Raw genomic sequence first — 24,829 nt, forward strand, 5'->3', positions numbered from 1 at the left:
TGGCATCCTCCTGTCTGTATGAAGACACAACAATCTCCTCTGTGAACATAGTGAACTTCTGCATGAGTGTGGACTCATTAGTATGTCGATACAGCAAACTCGTGTATGTGTATGCACAAGGCATCTCCTGTCTGTATGGATGTGAAGAGACCCTGCATGTGTTGACTCGGTGATCTTCTGTGTGTGTGCGTGTGTGTGTATGTGTGTTTGTACACACGCCAATTTTGTGTCTGTATGTCTGGGCCGGGCGATCTCATCAGTGCGTCGTGACAGATCGATCACTTCTGTGTTTGTGCTCCCGGCGCTTACCTGTGTGTTCAGACTCGGTGATCAACTCTGCGTGCGGACGTAGCAATCTCCTGTGTCCATCCGGATAGGGCGACATTCTGTGTGTATGTGCCGACATAGCGATCTCCGCTGCATGTGTGGAGAACGATGATGTCCTGTGAGCGTTGGCGTGGCTGTCACCTGTGTGTGTGAAGACGCAGCGATCCCCTGTGCGTTCCTGGACACGGCGATCTCCTGTTCGTGCCTTGGAGGCGACGGTCCGTTGTGTGTGTGTGTGGACCGGATGACCCCCTCACTGCAACTAGACGGCGGGTGGGGGGGGTGGGATCTCCTGTGTGTTTGCATTCCCGGCGCTCTCTGGCGTGTGTGCAAACTCGGAGATCAACTGTGCATGCAGACGTGGTAATCGGTGCGCACAAGGTGATATTCTTTGTGTGTGTGTGTGGATGCAGTGATTTCCTGTGCACTTGTTCTCCCGTGAGTGTAGACGTGGAGATCTCCACTGTGTGGACGTGCCGAACTCTTCTGTTTCCTCGTGCGCTGCTGTCGTGTGTGTATATGTATGCAGTCTTGGTGATCGCCTGTGCATGCGACGTAGCAATCTCCTGTTGTATAGACATGATGATCTTGTGTGACTATGCAGCTTCGGCGATCACTAGTGTGTGTATGCGGATGTGGTGGTCTTATAGATGCGCGGACACAGCGACACCTGTATGTGTGTGGACGCAGCGATCCTGTGCGTGTGTGTGCGGACTCATAGACGTGTGGCAGTATGGATACGGTTATCTTTTGCGCATGTGTGGACACCGCGATTTCCTTTGTGTCTGGGGATATGGTGATTTCCTCTGTGTGTACAAACTTGGGGATCTCTTGCGTGTGCGGCCATGCGACCTCCTGTGTCTCTGCAGGCAGTGATCTGGGTATCTCGACACGTCGCTCTACTATGTACCTGTGTACACGATAATCTCCTGCGTCTGCGTGGATTCCACTGTGTGTCGACGTGATTTCTCATTCGTGTGGACACGGCGATCCGTATGTGACGACACGGTGATGTCGACTGTGTTGGGCACACTGACCTCCCCTGCTTTTGAACGCACTGATCACCTGTGTGTGTGTGCATGGACACTGTCACCTCCTGTGTGTTTCCGCAAGAGGCGCTCTCCTGTGTGTGTGTGTGAAGAAACAATAATCTCCACTGAGTGTGAATATCTTGAGCTCCTGTGTCTGGACATGGTAATATATGTGCGTATGCAGTCATGTGTTTGTGTATGCAGTCGTGTCAATTTTGTACGTTGGTGTGCCGACTTACCGATCCTCTGTGCATGTGCAGATGCAGCACTCGATCTGCTGTTTGTGTGGACACGGTGTTCTCCTGTGTGTGTAGACACGGTGATCTAGACGGAGGGATTTCATGTGTGTTTGCGCTCCCAGCACTCACCTGTGTGCAGACTCGGTGATCAACTGTATGTGGACACGCTGATTTCTTCTGTATTTGGACGTGCGAACTCCGTGTTTCCTCACGCGCTGCTGGCATATGCGTGTGTGTAGTCTTGGTCATCACCTATGTGTGCGATGTAACGACACCTATGTGTGCGATGTAACGATCTCCTGTGTCCGTCCGTACAGGGTGATATTGTGTGTGTGTGCCAATGTGGCAATCTCCGTTGCATATGTGGAGAGCAGTGATGACCTGTGAGCGCTGACGCGGCTGTCACCTGTATGTGTTTGCGTTTGGACACGGCAATATCCTGTGTGTGTGAAGACGCAGTGATCCTCTTGTGTTTGTGGACACGACGATCTCCCGTGTGTGCCCTGGAGGCGACGGTCCGTTATGTGTGTGTATGAATACAGCGACCTTCTGTGTGTGTGTGTATGTATGTGTGTGTGTTGACCGGGTGACCTCTTCAGTGCGTCTGGATGGAGTGATCTCTTGCGTGTTTGCACTCCCGGCGCTCTCCTGTGTGTGTGCAGACTCGGCGAGCAACAGTGCGTGAGGACGTGATAATCTCTTCTGTGTATGCAGAAAGAGCGATATTCTGTCTGTGTGCGTGTGCCGACGTGCCGTTCTCCGTTGTATGTGTGGGGAGCAGTGACTTCGTAGTCTCCTGCGTGTGTGTGTGTGGATACTATGACCTCCTGTATGTACGTGGGCCTGGCGATCTCCTTGAGCGTGGAAACGGTGCTCTCTCGTGACTGTAGACACAGAAATCTCCTATGTGTGAGGATATGCTTATCTTATCAGCGTCTGGATGTGCCGGACTCATCTGTGTTTCCTCGCACGCCACTGTCGTGTGTGTGTATGTGTATACAGTCTTGGTGATCACCTGTGCGTGCGGCGTAGCAATCTCCTGTTTGTGCAGACATAGCGATCGCATGTGACTGTGCGGACTCAGCGAGCACTAGTGTGTGTCTACCAATGTGGCAAATCACTTAGAGGTGCACGGACACAGCGACACCTGTATGCGTGTGGATGCAGCGATGGTCTGTTTGTGCGGTCGCATCGATCTTGTGAGAGTGTGCGGATGCGGTGATCTTTTATGCATATATGAACATGGCAATTTCCTTTGTGTCTGGGGATATGGTGATTTCCCCTGTGTGTGCAGATTCGGTGATCTCTTGCGTGTGCGGCCATGCGACCTCCTGTGTCTGTGCATGTGGACACGTCGCTCTGCTTTGCACACGGCAATCTTCTGCGTCGGTGTGGATTCCACTGTCTGTTGACGTGCAGATTTCTCATTCTTGTAGACATGGCGCTCTCCCAAATTGTGTAGACACAACAAATTTCCCGCGTGTGTGACGATACGGTGATGTCCACTGTGTCTGGAACGCTGATCTCCCCTGCGTTTGAACGCTCTGACATCCGCTGTGTGCGTGGACACTGTTAGCTCCTGTGTGTTTCCATACGAGGCGCTATCCTGTGTGTGTGAAGACACAACAATATCCACTGAGAGTAAAAATCATGAACCCCTCTGTTGTAGACATGGTAATGTGTGTGCAGATGCGGCGGTATGTGTATGTGTGCGCAGTCATGTCAATCTTATACATTGGTGTGCACATTTACCGATGCCCTGTATATGTGCAGATGTAGCACTCGATCGCTTGTGTATGTGAATGCGGCTATCTCCTGTGTGACTGCAGAGTGACCTCCTGTGTGAGGACATGTTTATATCCTCAAAGTGTCTGTACTGACATGGCAACACCATCTGTGCATGTGAGCGGTGAGACTTGATTTGTGCAGACGTGGTGATTTCCAGTTTGCACACGGCAATCTCCTGTGAATCTGTGGTCATGGTGATCTCCTGTATGTGAGGACACATGGATCTCCCCTAAGTGCGTGTAATGACACGATGGCACCTGGTGTGTGCATGAATGTTGTGACCTCCTGTGTGTGAACATAGTGACATCCAGAGTGTTTCCGCACATGACGTTCTCCTGTGTGCGTAAAAACACTACAATCTTCTCTGAGTGTGAACATAGTGAACTTTGGGGTGGGTGTGGACTCGGTAATGTGTGTGCCGATGCAGTGATGTGCATGCAGACATGGCAATCTTGTGTGTTTGTGTCGAGACCTTGCAATCCACTGTGTATATACAAATGGAGCAATTTCCATGTATGCAGTTGTGGTAATCTCCTGTGTGGAGGTTGGAGGCGGTCATCTCTATATGCAAACACAACGCTGTACTTTGTTCCTGTGTACAAGTGTAGAACATGTCGACACAGCAATCCCTTCTGTGTGTGCACACAGTGATCACCGATTTTTATGGACTTGACGATCTCCTGTGCATGTAAACACAATGACTTCCTGTGTGTGTGGACCGGACGACCTCATCAGTGCACCTGGATAGAGGGATCTCCTATGTGCAGACTCAGCGATATTCTGTGCATACAAACATGAGAATCTCCTGCATGTGAACTGACAGGGCGTTATGCTATGAGGATGTGTGCTGAGATGATCTCCGCTGTATGTGTGGAGAGTGTTAGTGCCCTGTGAGCCATGACATGGCAGTCTTCTCTCTGTGTGTGCATGGACACTGTGACCTCCTGTCTGTGGGTGGACCTGGCGATCTCCTGTGTGCATTTGTGTGTGGACACGGTGACCTGTGTGGTGTGTGTGTGTGTGTGTGTGTGTGTGTGTGTGTGTGGAAGTGGTGATCTTGCGTATGCGGACAGGGTGCTCTACAGTGAACCTGTGTACATGGCAAACTCTTGTGTGTGAGGACACGTATTTCTCCTCTAAGTGCGCGTTGACATGGCAATGTCCTCTTTGTGTGTGTTAACTCCGTGATGCTATGTGTGTGTCGACATGGCGATGTCCTGTGGGTTTACAAACATGGCAGTTTGGTATGTGTGGAGATAAAACTATCTCTTCTGTGTGTGAACACACTGACACAGTACTGTGTGTGTGGATGTGATGATATATGTCTGTGTATATTTGTGCAGGTATGTCAATCTTGTGTTTTGGTGTGTGACTTGTAGATCCCCTGTGTATGTGCATATAGGGCACATAATCCATATGTGAGAACACAGTGATCTCCTCTGTGTGCAGGCACAGTGATCTCTTGCGTGTGTGAACATGGTACTCTTCTGTGAGTGTGTGTGCATTTCCCGTGACTTCCTGTGTGTGTGGACATGGTGTTCTCCTGTGTGTGCATTCCCAGGGATCACCTGTGTGTGTGGACATGATACTATCTGTTGTGTGTGTGTGTGTGTGTGTGAATGAACACGTTGATTTCCTCTGTATGTGAACACAGTGGTATCCTGTGTATGGTGTGGTGATCTTGCTTGTGTGGCGACAATGACCTCCTATTTGAGGACGGGTTGATCTCTAAGGGTCTGTGCTAACATGGCGGCACCATCTGTGCGTGTGAATCATTAGAACTCCTGTGCTGTATGTGTGGGGGGGGATACTGTGACCTCCTGCGTGTTTGTGTACCTAGTGATCTCCTGTGCAATTTCAAACATGGCGATCTCCTGTGTGTGATTTGGAGGTGACAGTCTTTTGTGTGTCTGTGGACATGGCAACCTTCTGTGTTTTGTGTTTCTGGACACAGCGACATTTTGTGTGTGCATGGACTGAATGACCTCCTTAGTGTGTCTGGATGGAGGGATCCCTGTGTGTTTGAGCTCCCGGTGCTCTCCTGTGTGTGTTGACCTGGCAATCTCCTGTGTCCATGAGGACGGAGCGATAGTCTGTGTGTATAAATCTCTGTTGCATGTGTGGTGAGCTGTGATCTCCTGTGAGGGCTGACATGGTCAACTGTTTGTGTGTAGACACTGTGAACTCCTGTGTGTATGTAGACATAGCAATCTTCTTGAGTATGGACATGGTGATGTCCACTGTATTAGGCAGGCTGATCTCTTCTGTGTCAGAACACGTTGATCTCCTTTATGTGTGTGTTGACACGGCAACATGATGTGTGCTTAGATGAGGCCCTATGCTGTGTGTGTGCAGACACAACAATCTCCTCAGCGTGAATAGTGAGCTCCTATATGTCTGGACACGATGTGTGTCTGCAAATGCGGCAATCTTGTGTGTTTTTACATGGACTTGATGATCCACTGTGTGCGCGCTGACACGGCAATCTACTGTTTCTGTGTGTGTGTAAACACAGTTCTCTACTTGGTGCCTGTGTACCCGGCGATCCAGTGTGGGTGAAAGTTGTGATCTGTGTGCGGATGCGGGAACCTCCTGTGTGTTTTGACATGTCGATCTCATGTGTGTGTATGTGCTCATGTTTACTACCTATGTGTGAGGATTGGGTGATCGCCACTGTGTGTGGATGTGTCGAATTTCTCTGCATTTCCTCGCATGACACCTGTATTTGTGCGGTTTCTTATACATGTGCTGATATGGCAATCTTATGTGTGTGTGTGTGTGTGTGTGTGTGTGTGGACACAGAGACCTCCTTTGTATCTATATGATGACCTCCTGTGTGTGTTGGAACCCACGATCTCATGTGTGTGTGAGCAGACATAGTGATCTCCTTTACACGCAGACATGATGATCCCTTGTGAGTGTGCTGATGTAGTAATCACCTGTGTGTGTGGACATGGTGATATGTGTATTACAGACAGGACACTCTACTTTGTACCTGTGTACACTGTGTCCTCCCATGGACACGGTGCTGTCCTGTGTGTGGGAGGAAGGCGCAATCTCCTGGGTGTGTGTGGACAGGGTACTGTCCTGTGTGTGACACAGAGTGATCTCCAGTATGCGGGCATGCTGATTTTCTGTGTGTGGATGTGCACCAAGCACCTGTGTGTGTTGAAACAGTGTCTCCCCCTATTTGTGTTGACAAGGTGATACACGGTGGTCTCAATTGTGTGCGTGTACTTCGTGACCTCCTGTGTCGGTGGACGGAACAACCTCTTGTATGTGCAGACATGGCTATCTTCTCTGAATGCGAACATGGTGAACTCCTGTATGTGAGTGGGAATGGTGATGTGTGTGTGCCATCGTGTCAGCTTGTGCGTGCGCAGAACTAGCGATCCTCCGGGTATGTACAGATGCAGCAATCGTCTGTGTGTGAGTGATCCGGGAATCTCCTCTGTGTCTGTGGATATTGTGATCTCCCGGATGTATGGATGTGGCCATCTCCAGAGACCTCATGTGTGTTCACATGATGAAGTTCTGTGTGCGTGGACATGGTAATCTCTGTCTGTGTGGACAAAGTGATCTCCACTGAGTGTGAATACACCGATCTCTTGTGTGTGTGTTGACACCGTGATGTCCTGTGTGTGTGTGCGCCTGGGACAATTCCCTTCATGTTTCTACACAGCACTCTCCACTGTGTGCACAGAATCAGTAGAAATAGTACATGCACACAGATATGGTGTACACAGCAATCTCCTCTGTGTGTGTGTGTGTGGATGCGGCAAACTCCTGTGTGTGCTGACACAGAAACCTCTTGTCCGTGCGGACATAGCAATCTCCTGTGAATGCAGAGATATCCTCTGACTGCGACCATGGAGAAATACTATGTGTGTGCAGACCCAGTGATGTATGTGTGCAGATCCGACAATTTTGTCTGTGAGTGAGTGTGTGTGTGTGTGTGTGTGTGCGTGCACACGCACAGATGTGGTGACCTGTGTGTAAGTGCAGATGTGTCAGTTACATGTTTCTGCGGATGTCATGATTTCATTTTGTAGAGATGGTGCTCTACATTGTACCATTGTACATGATGATCTCCTGTGAGTACGGACACAGTGATGTCGAATGTGTGCATGGACATGGTGCTCTCCACTCTGTGTGTGGACATAGTGATCTGTGTCTGTAGATGGGAGATCTGTGTGTGGATGCACAACCGAGCTCGTGTGTGTGTGTATGTATACAACGTACTCTATGTGTGTGGACGGTGTGACTTCCTGTGTGTAGACAGGGTAAACTCTTGCATTTCCACGCACAGTGCTCCCATGAGTGTGTGTGGATGCAATGATCTTTTGTGGTTCTGTGCAGAAGCAGCAGCCTCTTTTGTGTGAGTGAAGATGGGGATCACCTGTGTATGCATGGATGCACTGATGCATTTGTGAAGATGTAGTAATATTGTAAGTGTGCAGATGCGGTGATATCTTGTCTGTGTGCTGACACAGCGATCTCCTGCATATGTGGATATGGCACTCTAATTTGTACCTGTGCACCTGATCTCCCATCAGTATAGACACAGCAATCTCCAGTGTGTGTGTGGATGTGGCATTCTCCTGTGTGGATTGACATGGCAATCTCCTGTGAGTGCAGACATGGTGATCTCCTCTGAGTGTAAACATGGTGTGTGTGTGGACGTGGTGATGTGTGTGTGCAGATGCGTCAATACTGTGTGTGTACAGACACAATGATCAGTGTGTGGACACAGTGATCTGTGTGTGTGGATATAGCCATTTGTGAGTTTGTGGACATGGCAATCTTGTGTGTGTGTGCGTGCACAGATTCAACAATCACATGTGTGTGTGTGCTAACGTGGTGATGTGTGTGTGTGTGTGTGTGTGTGTGTGTGTGTGTGTGGATGTGGCAATCCCTGTGTAGGCAAATGGTGTGAGTGACTTCCTGTGCATGAACGGGACAATCTCCTGTGTGCATCATCATGTGACGCTCTCCTGTCTGTGTCCAGGCTTCCTAATCCCCTGTGCGGCGAATGTATTTTTGAAATTTTCGTTATTTTTTTTTCTCCAACGGCGTTCTGAGAGGCGGGACTGCGCAGGCGTGTGACGTCGGGCAGTGCAGCACGGCAGATTTAAAAGGGCAGAAATCCTGCTTTGGGTTTGATTCGAAGAAGGAGTCTGAGAGGGAGTGCCGAGAACGATATTTTTGAAATTTTTGTTATTTTTTTTTCTCCAACGGCGTTCTGAGAGGTGGGACTGCGCAGGCGTGTGACGTCGGGCAGTGCAGCGCGGCAGATTTAAAAGGAACAGAGCCTCATAGAGCGGGCAGCGTAGTTTGCGGGCTGCGGAGTGAGCCGGGAGCAGAGTGAAGGCTTAAGGGCTTCGGCTCAACGGGCTTAGGCGGAAACGGGCGAGGCGAAGAAGGTTTGACATTCATTTTCTGTTGTTATTTGAGGAGAGGAGCAGTATGAGTGTGAGGGCAGTTTGCTGTTCTCGGTGTCGGATGTGGGAGGCCCTGGAGTCTCCAAGCCTCCCGGACGTCTACATCTGCGCCAAGTGCATCGAGATGCAGCTCCTAAGGGACCGCGTTAAGGAACTGGAGCTGCAGCTCGATGACCTTCGTCTGGTCAGGGAGAGTGAGGAGTTGATAGAGAGGAGTTGCAGGCAGGTGGTCACGCCGGGGCCACGGGAGGCAGACAAGTGGGTCACGGTTAGCAGGGGGAAGGAGAAGAGTCAGGTAATAGGGAGTACCCTGGTGGCTGTGCCCCTTAACAATGGGTACTCCTGTTTGAGTACTGTTGGGGGGGACAGCTTACCCGGGGGAAGCGACAGTGGCCCTGCCTCCGGCACAGAGTCTGGCCCTGTAGCTCAGAAGGGTAGGGAAAGGAAGAGGAGGGCAGTTGTGATAGGGGACTCGATAGTAAGGGGGTCAGATAGGCGATTCTGTGGACGCAGTCCAGAGACCCGGATGGTAGTTTGCCTCCCTGGTGCCAGGGGCCGGGATATTTCTGATCGTGTCCAAGATATCCTGAAGTGGAAGGGTGAGGAGCCAGAGGTCGTGGTACATATAGGTACCAATGACATAGGTAGGAAAAGGGATGAGGTCCTGAAAGGAGAATATAGGGAGCTAGGAAGGGAGTTGAGAAAAAGGACCGCAAAGGTAGTAATTTCGGGATTACTGCCTGTGCCACGTGACAGTGAGAGTAGGAATGCGATGAGGTGGAGGATAAATGCGTGGCTGAGGGATTGGAGCAGGGGGCAGGGATTCAAGTTTTTAGATCATTGGGACCTCTTTTGGCACAGGCGTGACCTGTACAAAAAGGACGGGTTACACTTGAATCCTAGGGGGACCAATATCCTGGCAGGGAGATTAGCGAGGGCTACTGAGGTGACTTTAAACTAGAATGGTTGGGGGGTGGGAATCAAATTAAAGAGGCTAGGCGTGAGGAGGTTAGTTCACAACGGGGATGGGAACCAGTGCAGAGAGACAGAGGGGTGTAAAGTGAGGGTAGAAGCAAAAAGTACTAAGGAGAAGAGTAAAAGTGGCAGGCCGACAAATCCAGGGCAAGCATTAAAAAGGGCCACTTTTCAACATAATTGTATAAGGGCTAAGAGAGTTGTAAAAGAGCGCCTGAAGGCTTTGTGTGTCAATGCAAGGAGCATTCGTAATAAGGTGGATGAATTGAAAGTGCAGATTGTTATTAATGATTATGATATAGTTGGGATCACAGAGACATGGCTCCAGGGTGACCAAGGATGGGAGCTCAACGTTCAGGGATATTCAATATTCAGGAGGGATAGACATGAAGGAAGGGGAGGTGGGGTGGCGTTGCTGGTTAAAGAAGAGATTAACGCAATAGAAAGGAAGGACATAAGCCGGGAAGATGTGGAATCGATATGGGTAGAGCTGCATAACACTAAGGGGCAGAAGACGCTAGTGGGAGTTGTGTACAGGCCACCTAACAGTAGTAGTGAGGTCGGAGATGGTATTAAACAGGAAATTAGAAATGTGTGCAATAAAGGAACAGCAGTTATAATGGGTGACTTCAATCTACATGTAGATTGGGTGAACCAAATTGGTAAAGGTGCTGAGGAAGAGGATTTCTTGGAATGTATGCGGGATGGTTTTTTGAACCAACATGTCAAGGAACCAACTAGAGAGCAGGCTATTCTGGACTGGGTTTTGAGCAATGAGGAAGGGTTAATTAGCAATCTTGTTGTGAGAGGCCCCTTGGGTAAGAGTGACCATAATATGGTGGAATTCTTCATTAAGATGGAGAGTGACATAGTTAATTCAGAAGCAAAGGTTCTGAACTTAAAGAGGGGTAACTTTGAAGGTATGAGACGTGAATTAGCTAAGATAGACTGGCAAATGACACTTAAAGGATTGACGGTGGATATGAAATGGCAAGCATTTAAAGGTTGCATGGATGAACTACTACAATTGTTCATCCCAGTTTGGCAAAAGAATAAATCAAGGAAGGTAGTGCACCCATGGCTGACAAGAGAAATTAGGGATAGTATCACTTCCAAAGAAGAAGCATACAAATTAGCCAGAGAAAGTGGCTCACCTGAGGACTGGGGGAAATTCAGAGTTCAGCAGAGGAGGACAAAGGGCTTAATTAGGAAGGGGAAAAAAGATTATGAGAGAAAACTGGCAGGGAACATAAAAACTGACTGTAAAAGCTTTTATAGATATGTAAAAAGGAAAAGACTGGTAAAGACAAATGTAGGTCCCCTACAGACAGAAACAGGTGAATTGATTATGGGGAGCAAGGACATGGCGGACCAATTGAATAATTACTTTGGTTCTGTCTTCACTAAGGAGGACATAAATAATCTTCCAGAAATAGTAGGGGACAGAGGGTCCAGGGAGATGGAGGAACTGAGCGAAATACTTGTTAGTAGGGAAGTGGTGTTAGGTAAATTGAAGGGATTGAAGGCAGATAAATCCCCAGGGCCAGATGGTCTGCATCCTAGAGTGCTTAAGGAAGTAGCCCAAGAAATAGCGGATTCATTAGTGATAATTTTTCAAAACTCGTTAGATTCTGGACTAGTTCCTGAGGATTGGAGGGTGACTAATGTAACCCCACTTTTTAAAAAAGGAGGGAGAGAGAAACCGGGGAATTATAGACCGGTTAGCCTAACGTCGGTGGTGGGGAAACTGCTGGAGTCAGTTATCAAAGATGTGATAACAGCACATTTGGAAAGCGGTGAAATCATCTGACAAAGTCAGCATGGATTTGTGAAAGGAAAATCATGTCTGACGAATCTCATAGAATTTTTTGAGGATGTAACTAGTAGAGTGGATAGGGGAGAACCAGTGGATGTGGTATATTTGGATTTTCAAAAGGCTTTTGACAAGGTCCCACACAGGAGATTAGTGTGCAAACTTAAAGCACACGGTATTGGGGGTAAGGTATTGATGTGGATGGAGAATTGGTTAGCAGACAGGAAGCAAAGAGTGGGAATAAACGGGACCTTTTCAGAATGGCAGGCGGTGACTAGTGGGGTACGTCAAGGCTCAGTGCTGGGACCCCAGTTGTTTACAATATATATTAATGACTTGGATGAGGGAATTAAATGCAGCATCTCCAAGTTTGCGGATGACACGAAGCTGGGTGGCAGTGTTAGCTGTGAGGAGGATGCTAAGAGGATGCAGAGTGACTTGGATAGGTTGGGTGAGTGGGCAAATTCATGGCAGATGCAATTTAATGTGGATAAATGTGAAGTTATCCACTTTGGTGGCAAAAATAGGAAAACAGATTATTATCTGAATGGTGGCCGATTAGGAAAAGGGGAGGTGCAACGAGACCTGGGTGTCATTATACACCAGTCATTGAAAGTGGGCATGCAGGCACAGCAGGCGGTGAAAAAGGCGAATGGTATGCTGGCATTTATAGCGAGAGGATTCGAGTACAGGAGCAGGGAGGTACTACTGCAGTTGTACAAGGCCTTGGTGAGACCACACCTGGAGTATTGTGTGCAGTTTTGGTCCCCTAATCTGAGGAAAGAGATCCTTGCCATAGAGGGAGTACAAAGAAGGTTCACCAGATTGATTCCTGAGATGGCAGGACTTTCATATGAAGAAAGACTGGATGAACTGGGCTTGTACTCATTGGAATTTAGAAGATTGAGGGGGGATCTGATTGCAACGTATAAAATCCTAAAGGGATTGGACAGGCTAGATGCAGGAAAATTGTTCCTGATGTTGGGGAAGTCCAGAACAAGGGGTCACAGTTTGAGGATAAAGGGGAAGCCTTTTAGGACCGAGATTAGGAAAAACTTCTTCACACAGAGAGTGGTGAATCTGTGGAATTCTCTGCCACAGGAAACAGTTGAGGCCAGTTCATTGGCTATATTTAAGAGGGAGTTAGATATGGCCCTTGTGGCTACGGGGATCAGGGGGTATGGAGGGAAGGCTGGGACGGGGTTCTGAGTTGGATGATCAGCCATGATCATAATAAATGGCGGTGCAGGCTCGAAGGGCCGAATGGCCTACTCCTGCACCTATTTTCTATGTTTCTATGACAATCCTCCGTGCTTGCAGACGTGGTGACTTCCTGTGTGTGGACACTCACCTTGCAATAGTATGACCTGACTCCTCACTCCACTGTGAGGTGAAGTTTACTCAGGGTCCGGCGGCCATGCCCTGCAGTTCAAATTATCTGTAGAAAGAGGAAGGGAAGGGTGAAGGAGCTCCTGAAATGTTGGTAGCCCTTGAAAGAGATAATGAATTTCTAATTCATATTAGACAACAACCTGGCACTCAATATCAGTAAGACGAAAGAGCTGATTGTGGACTTCAGGAAGGGTAAGACGAAGGAACAGATACCAATCCTTATAGAGGGATCAGAAGTGGAGAGAGTGAGCAGCTTCAAGTTCCTGGGTGTCAAGATCTCTGAGGATCTAACCTGGTCCCAACATATCGATGCAGTTATAAAGAAGGCAAGACAGCGGCTATACTTTATTAGGGATTTGAAGCGATTTGGCATATCAACAAATACACTAAAATACTTCTATAGTTGTACAGTGGAGAGCCTTCTGACAGGCTGCATCACTGTCTGGTATGGAGGGGCTACTGCACAGGACCGAAAGAAGCTGCAGAAGGTTGTAAATTTAGTCAGCTCCATCTTGGGCACTAGTCTGCAAAGTACCCAGGACATCTTTAAGGAGCAGTGTCTCAGAAAGGCAGCATCCATTATTAAGGACCTCCAGCACCCAGGACATGCCCTCTTCTCACTGTTACCATCAGGTAGGAGGTACAGAAGCCTGAAGGCACACACTCAAGAGATTCAGGAACAGCTTCTTCCCCTCTGCCATCTGATTCTTAAATGGACATTGAATCCTTGGACACTACCTCACTTTCTATTAATATACAGTATTTCTGTTTTTTCACATTTAAAAAATCTATTTAATATACATAATTGATTTACTTGTTTATTTATCATTATGTTTTATTTTATTATTATTACTTTTTCTCTCTCTGCTAGATTATGTATTGCATTGAACTGCTACTGCTAAGTTAACAAATTTCACGTCACATGCCAGTGATAATAAACCTGATTCTGATATTGTTGGCAAGGTCAACATAGGCATTTACTGCTCACTGTAGGCCAAACTGATCAGAAGGTGTAGATTACTTCCTTAGACTGCCGTAACACATGTTGGGAAAGTGCTATCACTGGAACTGGAATAGGCCATTTGGCTTCACTATTCATCAGATCTAGTTTTATCTGTGATTTGACTACATATACATACCTGCCTTCTTCCAAAATTCTTTTAATTGGTTAACAAACTCTATCAATCTCAAATTTAAAATTAACACTTGGCTTGGCATGAACTTCTGTTTGCAGAAGGCAAGTTCTAATTATCTGATGAAGGATCTCAACTGTACTCTTTTCCATAGATGCTTTCTGACCTGCTGAGTTCCTCGAGCATTTTGTGTGTGTTTCTAAATATCTGCCCCACTTTGTATGTAGAATTGTTTTCTGACTGCATTCCTGAAAAGCAAGACTCTTAAATATTTGGTTCTGTAGAACCAACAGAAACAGTTTCCCCTTTCTCGGTTAGAAGGTCTGAAATCAGCTGGTATCACATTGGGAAATGGTTTTAGTCTTACATGTTGTGCACTTCAATCAAATGACACTTAACATTCTCAATTCAGGGGAATATAACCCTAATTTACATGGCTTTTCTCTGTAATTTTAACTCTTGGACTCAAGGTTTTGTACTGGTAAATTTACTGGTAGAATAGCTGCATAATGAAAGCCCTGATGTGCAAATAATCTCCTCCTGGATTTTTGGCAATCTTTAGTGATGTTATTCTATTCATTATGTTAATTTTGATATCCCTATATCTGATTAAACGTCAGCTTTCTTGGGATGTCTGAAGGGCTCTTGTGTTTGTTGTAAAACTGATGTAAAGAAAATGTTTCAACATAATGTATCTGATATGTCCTTATTTTCATTTAGTGTTGCCATTATCCACTTTTGAGGGGGCTTTGTTTCTCCTGACCATCATTGTTTCCAAATATAATTTTTAATCAGAAATACTGTGCAATTTTTTTCATGTATTCTTCTTGTAACTCTTATTACTCTGTCTAGTTTGCCTTCCCATGCTTTTTAATTAGCTTTATGGCATCACCTACCTCCTTATGTGGTTAAGCCTGAATTGCATGGAAGTCAGCATCAAGTAAATCTAGCAGCTTAGAATCCTGATACAGGGTTTCAACCCGAAATGTTGACAATCCTTCCCCTGCACAGATGCTTCTCGACCTGTTGAGTTCCTCCAATAGACTGCGTGCTGCTGGCAACTGAGCTGCATCTCTTCTTTTCTAACATAGCAATAAACAGAACGATATTGTATTTGTTAGTGAAAAAAGTGTCACATACATTGGGCTGCAAACTAAAGTTAGCTTACAATTTATCACCAAACACACTAGGGCTTCCCACTTGTTAATTTTGGGCTGTCATTCTGCAGAACACATTAAAAATTCACTACCTATCAGATTATAAGCTTATCTCAATCTAGAAAGAAATTTAAATGCTGCATTAAAGCCACTTGTTCTTTTCTGCATGCCTGTCCAATTGCTGGAGGTAGTTTTGCATTTTAACTGGATGACTTCACATTGACTCCAGTGTCTCACTCTATGGATGCTACCTGGCCTGCTGAGTTCAGCATTTTCTTTCTTTTTCAAATTTCCAGCATCTGCAGTTGTTTTGCTTTCCAATCCCTGGTGATTTTCTGATGTCATTCAGTTTAAACTGATCTGCTGAGCTTTCCCTGCATTCTCCTTCATTTTGGATTTCCAGCAAATATTATGTTCTGTATTTCATTTTCAGTTTTGTTTGTTTTTTTCTCTCTCCCCCACCCCCCCATTTACACCTCATCCAGACAGATCAGTTGACATTAACAAGCCACTCTCTCTCAACCAGCACCCACTTGTGTCATCTGTCTTCTCCTGGTCTCCACACCATCACAACCATTCCCTTTGATCCCTCCATCCTCCTCCTTCTCTGTAAGTTTAGGCTGTTTTCTAAAGTCCTAGTTTGAAGAAAAATCATTAACTTGAAACATTAACTTTATATATAGACCTAAATGAAAGACCTAGATAGAGTGGATTGGAGAGGAATTTTCCTATATTGGGGGAGTCAAGGACCACAAGGAATAGCCGCAGAATAGAGGGGCATCCATGTAGAACAGAGGTAAGGAGGAATTTCCTTAGCCAAAGGGTAGTGAATCTGTGGAATTCATTGTCATAGGCAGCCGTGGAGGCCGAATCATTGGGTGTACTTAACGTGGAGGTTGATACATTCTTGATTAGTCAGGCATCAAATGTTACAGGGAGAAGGTGGAAGAATGGGGTTGAGATCAGCCATGATGGAATGGTGAAGCAGACTCAATAGGCCAAATGGCCTAATTTTGTTTCGATGTTTTGTGTCTATAGAAGAAATAGCTGCAGGGGTGGGCCACATAAAGTTCCTCTGTCACTTAAATGAGGTTTTAACTGATTTGATACTAGCCTCAATACCACTTCCCTGGTTGCACCCTATAAAAAGTCTCTGGTGAGCCGCTCTATCAATGCATCTTATCATCTTATCACTTCTATCAAGTCTCCTCTCATCCTTCTTTGCTCAAGTTTTCTTCACAAGACATGTTCTCTAATCCAGGCAACATCCTTGTAAATCTCCTCTGCACTCTCTCTCTATAGTATCCACATCCTTCCTATAATGAGGTGACCAGAACTGAACACAATATTCCAAATGTTGTCTAACCAGAGTTAGACATTACCTTCCAGCTCTTGAACTCAGTCCTCCAATTAATGAAGGCCAACACACCATAAGCCTTCTTCATGACCCTATCAAATGATTCACGAACTTTGAGGGATCTCTTTTCGTGGACACCAAGATCCTTCTGTTACCCCACATTGCCAGGCATCCTACCATTAACTCTGTATGCTGCCTTCAAATTCAACCTTCCAAAGTTAACCACTTCACACTTTTCTGGATTGAACTCCATCTGCTATTTCTCAGCCCAGTTCTTCATCCTGTCAACATCCCGCTGCAAACTACAACCACCACACTGTCCACAATACCACCAACCTTTTGAGTCATTTGCAAACTTTCCAATCCACCCTTCCATATCCTTATCCAAATTATTTATAAAAATCTCAAACAGCAGGAGTCCCAGCACAGATCCTTGTGAAACACTGCTGGCCTCCAGGCAGAATATGCTCCATCTACAGCTACCCTCTGCCCTCTATGGCAATTCTGTATCCTCACAGCCATTTCCCTGGATCTCATGCCTCCTGACCTTCTAAATGTGCCTACCATGGGGAACTTTATCAAACGCCTTACTAAAATCCATATACATCACATCCACTGCTCTACCTTCATCAATATGGTTGGTCACATCTTCAAAAAATTCAATTAGGCTTGTGAGGCGTGAGGCATGACCTGACCCTCACAAAGCCATGCTAACTATCCCTGATCACATTATGCTTTTCTAAATGGTCATAAATCCTATCTCTAAGAACCTTCTCCAATAATTGCTTACCACTGAAGTAAGACTCACTGGTGTATAATTTTGAGGGTTATCCCCAGTCCCTTTCTTGAACAAAGGAATAACATTTGTCACCCTCCAGTCATCTAGTACTACTCATGTGGCCAGTGAGGACGCAAAGTTCATCACACAAGGTAAAGTAATCTTGTCCCTTGCTTCCCATTTAGTAACCTGGGGTATATTCCATTCAGGTACTTATCTATCTGAATGTTTTTCAAAAGTTCCAGCACATATGATGGCAGAATATAGAAAGTATATACAGAATATATAAAAGTAAGACTTTTGGCAGTGTGGAGGATCAGAGGGATCTTGGGGTCCGAGTCCATAGGACACTCAAAGGTGCTGCAAGGGTTGACTATGTGGTTAAGAAGGCATACGGTGCATTGGCCTTCATCAACAGTGGGATTGAGTTCAAGAGCCGGGAGGTAATGTTACAGCTGTATAGGACCCTGGTCAGACCCCACTTGGAGTACTGTGCTCAATTCTGGTCACCTCACTACAGGAAGGATGTGGAAACTGTAGAAAGGGTGCAGAGGAGATTTACAAGGATGTTGCCTGGATTGGGGAGCATGCCTTACGAGAATAAGTTGAGCGAATTCGGCCTTTTCTCCTTGGAGCGATGGAGGATGAGAGATGACCTGATAGAGGTGTATAAGATGATGAGAGGCATTGATTGTGTGGATAGTCAGAGGCTTTTTCCCAGGGCTGAATTGGCTAGCATAGAAGGCATAATTTTAAGATGCTTGGAAGTAGGTACAGAGGAGATGTCAGGGGTAAGTTTTTTACGCAGAGAGTAGTGAGTGCTTGGAATGGGCTGCCAGTGACGGTGGTGGAGGCGGAAACGATAGGGTCTTTTAAGAGACTCCTGGATAGCTACATGGCGCTTAGAAAAATAGAGGGCTATGGGTAAAGCCTTGGTAGTTCTAAGGTAGGGACATGTTTGGCACAGCTTTGTGGGCCGGAGGACCTGTATTGTGCTCTAGGTTTTCTATGTTTCCATGTTTCACATGCTGTTTCTTAGTATCAACATGTTCAAACATATTAGCCTGTTTTACACTGTCCTCACAAACATCAAGGTCCCTCTCACTGATGAATACTGAAGCAAAGCACTCATTAAGGACGGGCTCTACCTCCTCTGACTCCAGGCATATGTTTCCTCTTCCATCAATGATCAGTCCTACCCTCACTCTAGTCATCGTCCTGTTCTTGGAGGAATGGAGACAGGCTAACCCCTATTGACAGAGGAATGGAGACGGGCTAACCCCTATTGACATCAATGGATCTGGGGTTGAGAGGGTAAACAGCTTTGAGTTCCTCAGCATCCACATCACTGAGGACTTCACGTGGTCTGTACACACCAGCTGTGTGGTGAAAAAGGCACAACAGCGCCTCTTTCCCCTCAGACGGTTGAAGAAGTTTGACGTGGGCCCCCAAATCCTAAGAACTTTCTACAGGGGCACAATTGAGAGCATCCTGACTAGCTACATCACTGCCTGGTGAGGGAACTGTACTCCCTTAATTGCAGGATTCTGCAGAGAGTGGTGCAGACAGCCCAGCGCATCTGTAGTTGTGAACTTCCCATGATTCAGGACATTTACAAAGACAGGTGTGTAAAAAGGGCCCGAAGGACCATTGGGGTCCTGAGTCACCCCAACTACAAACTGTTGCAGCTGCTACCATCTGGGAAACGGTACCGCAGCATAAAAGCCAGGACCGACAGGCTCCGGGACAGCTTCTTACGCCAGGCCATCAGACTAACTAACTCACACTGATTTGAGTGTACTCTATCTTACATTGACTGTTCTATTTATTATAAATTATTATAAATTACTATGATTGTACATTGCACATTATGATGGAGACGTAATGTAAAGATTTTTACTCCTCACGTATGTGAAGGATGTAAGAAATAAAGTCAATTCAACTCAACCAATTCAATTCTTCACATGCATGTAGAATGCTTAGGGGTTTTCCTTAATTCTATTTGCCAAGGCCTTCTCATGCCCCTTTCTACCTCTCTTAAGTCCATTCTTAACTCCTTCTTGCCTATGTTGCACGCACTAGAACCTTGCTGATCATTGTTTACTGATATCAATATCCCATTATAACTTCTGACAGCCCTCCACACTATCCACAACACCCCCAGCCTTTGTGTCATCAGCAAATTTACAAACCCATCCCTCCACTTCCTCATCCAGGTCATTTATAAAAATCACAAAGAGTAGGGGTCTCAGAACAGATCCCTGAGGCACACCACAGGTCACCGGCCTCCATGCAGAATATGACCCATCTACAACCACTTTTTGCCTTCTGTGGGCAAGCTGGTTCTGGACCCACAATGCAATGTCCCCTTGGATCCCATGCCTCCTTCCATTTTCAGTAAGCCTTGCATGGGGTACCTTGTCAAATGCCTTGCCGAAATCCATATACACTACATCTACTGCTTTACCTTTATCAATCCTCAAAAAACATCCTTAAAAAATTCAATCAGGCTTGTAGGACACGACCTGCCTTGACAAAGCCATGCTGACTATTCATAATCATATTATGCCTCTTGAAATATTCATAAATCCTGCCTCATAGGATCTTCTCCATCAACTTACCGACCACTGAACTAAGACTCACTGGTCTATAATTTCCTGGGCTATCTCTACTCCCTTTCTTGAATAATGGAACAACATCCGCAACCCTCTAATCCTCCGGAACCTCTCCCGTCCCCATTGATGATGCAAAGATCATCGCCAGAGGCTCAGCAATCTCCTTTCTAGCCTCCCACAGTAGCCTGGGGTACATCTAATCCGGTCCCGGTGACTTATCCGACTTCATGCTTTCCAAAAGCTCCTGCACATTCTCTTTCTTAATATCTACATGCTCAAGCTTTTCAGTCCGCTGTAAGTCATCCCTACAATTACCAAGATCCTTTTCCATAGTGAATACTGAAGCAAATTACGCATTAAGTACCTCTGCTATCTCCTCCAGTTCCATACACACTTTTCCACTGTTACACTTCATTGGTCCTATTCTCTCACGTCTTATCCTCTTGCTCTTCACATACTTGTAGAATGCTTTGGGGTTTTCCATAATCCTGTCCACCAAGGCCTTCTCATGGCCCCTTCTGGCTCTCTTAATTTCTAGATTTACAACAGCCTTAGTACACCACAGTTCCTGTACCCTACCATCCTTTCCCTGTCTCATTGGAACGTACCTACGCAGAACTCCATGCAAATATCCCCTGAACATTTGCCACATTTCTTCCATACATTTCCCTGAGAACATCAGCTCCCAATTTGTGCTTGCAAGTTCCTGCCTGATAGTCTCATATTTCCCCTTACTCCAATTAAACACTTTCCTAACTTGTCTGTTCCTATCCCTCTCCAATGCTAGGGCAAAGGAGATAGAATTGTGATCACTATCTCCAAAATGCTCTCCCACTGAGAGACCTGACACCTGACCAGGTTCATTTCCCAATACCAGATCAAGTACAGCCTCTCCTCTTGTAGGGTAATCTACATATTGTGTCAAGAAACCTTCTTGAACACACCTAACAAACTCCACCCCATCTAAACCCCTTGCTACCTTCAGACCATTCAGTTTCCCAAGCACCTTCTCCCTAGTAATGGCAACTTCACACGCTTCTGCCCCCGGCACTCTCGAACTTCCAGCATACAGCTAGTGTCTTCCACAGTGAAGACTGATGCAAAATACTTACACAGCTCATCCGCCATTTCCTTGTCTCCCATTACTGCCTCTCCAGTATTGTTTTCAGGCAGACTGATATCTAGTCTTGCCTCTCTTTTACACTTTATGTATCTGAAGAAACATTTGGTATCCCCTTTAATATTAGTGGCTAGCTTCCCTTCATATTCCATCTCTTCCTCCTTTATGAATTTTTTTAGTTGCCTTCTATTGGTTTTTAAAAGCTTCCCAGTCCCCCTAACTTCCCATGAATTTTTGCTCTATCGTATGTCCTCTCTTTGACTTTTTTGTTGTGGCTCAGGTCACAATCCAGAGGTGAGTACCTTTTTCGTTCTGCATTTTAATTTAGTTCCTACATGCTGAAATTCCTACAGTAGAACCTCTTTCCTTGTCATCCTACATCATTGGTACCTACATGGACCACAACAACTGGATTTTTCCCTTCCCAGTCTAAATTCTTCTACAGGTCAGATGAGATATCACAAACCCAGGTACCGCACAGATAACACAGCCTTTGAGACTCTTAATTCCTGGAAGAAAAAAAATTGTGTCTATTTTCTTGACTAGTGAAAGTTTGAGCAAGGTGGAAATGATTTGGGTGAAGGGATTGATGGCTTTGTGGCCAGCTCTGCGGGCAATAAAAAGCTGGATGGAGGGGCAGGTACTGTTGAGGAGATGGGAATCAGCAGAAGGACTTAGACATATTAGGAGCATGGACAAAGAAGTGGCACATGGAGTATGGCACAGGGAATTACAGTATAGAGTAATGCAGTTTGGTAGAATGAGTTTACATAGAACATAGAATAGTGCCCACAGTGTTGTGCCGACCTTCAAACCCTGCCTCCCATACAACCCCCCCCACCTTAAATTCCTCCATATACCTGTCTAGTAGTCTCTTAAACTTCACTAGTGTACCTGCCTCCACCACTGACTCAGGCAGTGCATTCCACGCACCAACCACTCGCTGAGTAAAAACCCTTCCTCTAATATCCCCCTTGAACTTCCCACCTCTTACCTTAAAGCCTTGGCCTCTTGTATTGAGTAGTGGTGCCCTGGGGAAGAGGTGTTGGCTAACCACTCTATCTATTCCTCTTATTATCTTGTACACCTCTATCATGTCTCCTCTCATCCTCCTTCTCTCCAAAGAGTAAAACCCTAGCTCCCTTAATCTCTGATCATAATCCATACTCTCTAAACCAGGCAGCATCCTGGTAAATCTCCTCTGTACCCTTTCCAATGCTTCCACATCCTTCCTATAGTGAGGCGACCAGAACTGGACACAGTACTCCAAGTGTGGCCTAACCAGAGTTTTATAGAGCTGCATCATTACATCGCGACTCTTAAACTCTATCCCTCGACTTATGAGAGCGAACACCCCATAAGCTTTCTTAACTACCCTATCCACCTGTGAGGCAACTTTCAAGGATCTGTGGACATGTACCCCGAGATCCCTCTGCTCCTCCACACTACCAAGTATCCTGCCATTTACTTTGTACTCTGCCTTGGAGTTTGTCCTTCCAAAGCGTACCACCTCACACTTCTCTGGGTTGAACTCCATCTGCCACTTCTCAGCCCACTTCTGCATCCTATCAATGTCTCTCTGCAATCTTTGACAATCCTTTACACTATCTACAACACCACCAACCTTTGTGTCATCTGCAAACTTGCCAACCCACCCTTCTACCCCCATATCCAGGTCGTTAAAAATCACGAAAAGTAGAGGTCCCAGAACAGATCCTTGTGGGACACCACTAGTCACAATCCTCCAGTCTGAATGTACTCCCTCCACCACGACCCTCTGCCTTCTGCAGGCAAGCCAATTCTGAATCCACCTGGCCAAACTTCCCTGGATCCCATGCCTTCTGACTTTCTGAATAAGCCTACCGTGTGGAACCTTGTCAAATGCCTTACTAAAATCCATATAGATCACATCCACTGCACTACCCTCATCTATATGCCTGGTCACCTCCTCAAAGAACTCTATCAGGCTTGTTAGACATGACCTGCCCTTCACAAAGCCATGCTGACTGTCCCTGATCAGACCATGATTCTCTAAATACCCATAGATCCTATCTCTAAGAATCTTTTCCAACAGCTTTCTCACCACAGATGTAAGGCTCACTGGTCTATAATTACCTGGACTATCCCCACTACCTTTTCTGAACAAGGGGACAACATTCGCCTCCCTCCAATCCTCCGGTACCATTCCCGTGGACAACCAGGACATCAAGATCCTAGCCAGAGGCTCAGCAATCTCTTCCCTCACCTCGTGGAGCAGCCTGGGGAATATTCCATCAGGCCCCGGGGACTTATCTGTCCCAATGTATTTTAACAACTCCAACACCTCCGCTCCCTTAATATCAACATGCTCCAGAACATCAACCTCACTCATATTGTCCTCACCATCATCAAGTTCCCCCTCATTGGTGAATAATGAAGAGAAGTATTCATTGAGGACCTCGCTCACTTCCACAGCCTCCAGGCTGCTACTAGGGGGCCTATAGAATACCCCCAATAGAGTAACTGCTCCCTTCCTGTTCCTGACTTCACCCCATACTGACTCAAAAGAGGATCCTGCTACATTACCCACCCTTTCTGTAGCTGTAATAGTAACCTTGACCAGTAATGCCACCCCTCCTCCCCCTTTTCCACCCTCTCTATCCCTTTTAAAGCACTGAAATCCAGGAATATTGAGAATCCATTCCTGCCCTGGTGCCAGCCAAGTCTCTATAATGGCCACTACATCATAATTCCATGTATGTATCCAAGCTCTCAGTACAACACCTTTGTTCCTGATGCTTCTTGCATTGAGGTACACACACTTCAGCCCTTCTACTAAAGATGTAGACTATTTTCTAAACAGGGAGCAAATTCATAAACCAAAGATGCAAAGGGACTTGGGAGTCTTCATGCAGGATTAATAAAGGTGAACTTGCAAGTTGAGTCTGGTAAGGAAGGTAAATTCAATTTTCAGTAATTAATTGGAAAGGATTACAATATAAAAGCAAAATGTAATGCTGAAGCTTTATAAGACACTGGTCACACCACAATTAAATTGTAGAACAGGACAGCACAGAAGCAGACCTTTCGGCCCACAAAGTTGTACCAAACCAATAAATAGTCATAATCAAATGGCAAACTAAACTTATCCCTTCTGCCTACACAATGTCCATAACCTTCCATTTTTCTCACCTTCATCTGCTAATCTAAATTTTCATAATGTATCTATTTCTACCACGCACACCTCACAGTCTGTGTAAAAACTTACCCCTCACATCTTGGAACTCACCCCCACCCACCTTATATGCATGCCCTTGGGTATTAGACATTTCAAACTTACTATCCCTCCCATCTCCATTTTCATTCTTGTCATTTATCTACAGTACATCACAAAAAGTAGAGGTTGCAGTTCTGATCCCCACAGAACACCACTAATCACAGACCTCCAGCTCGAATAAGTCCCTTCAACCACTACCCTCTGTTTTCAATAGGCAAGCCGGTTCTGAATCCAAACAGCCAATTCACTATCAATCCCATGCATCTCGAACTTCTGCATCAGCCTCCCATGAGGAAGGTTGTCAAACACCTCAATAAGATCCATGTCGATAACCTCCTCACCTCTACCTTCATCAATCACCCTCATCACCTCGTCAAAAAACTCTGTTAATTTACTAGGACACAACG

The 24,829-nt window shown here is 46.0% G+C and overlaps 1 protein-coding gene across 2 annotated transcripts in view; it reads right to left on the reverse strand.

Moving 5' to 3' along the window:
* Positions 1-24,829, reverse strand: part of LOC134340238 (uncharacterized) — a 62,606-nt gene that overhangs the window by 18,715 nt on the left and 19,062 nt on the right. For both annotated transcript variants that reach the window (XM_063037238.1, XM_063037239.1), the window contains exons 2-4: positions 15,036-15,221; positions 12,966-13,052; positions 310-3,203 (exon numbers count right to left, since the gene is read on the reverse strand). The gene's annotated coding sequence lies outside the window, so the exon portion shown is untranslated. The remainder of the gene's footprint in view (positions 1-309; positions 3,204-12,965; positions 13,053-15,035; positions 15,222-24,829) is intronic.

The sequence above is a fragment of the Mobula hypostoma genome, chromosome X1 (genome assembly GCF_963921235.1).
Source record: "Mobula hypostoma chromosome X1, sMobHyp1.1, whole genome shotgun sequence".
Taxonomy (NCBI): domain Eukaryota; kingdom Metazoa; phylum Chordata; class Chondrichthyes; order Myliobatiformes; family Myliobatidae; genus Mobula; species Mobula hypostoma.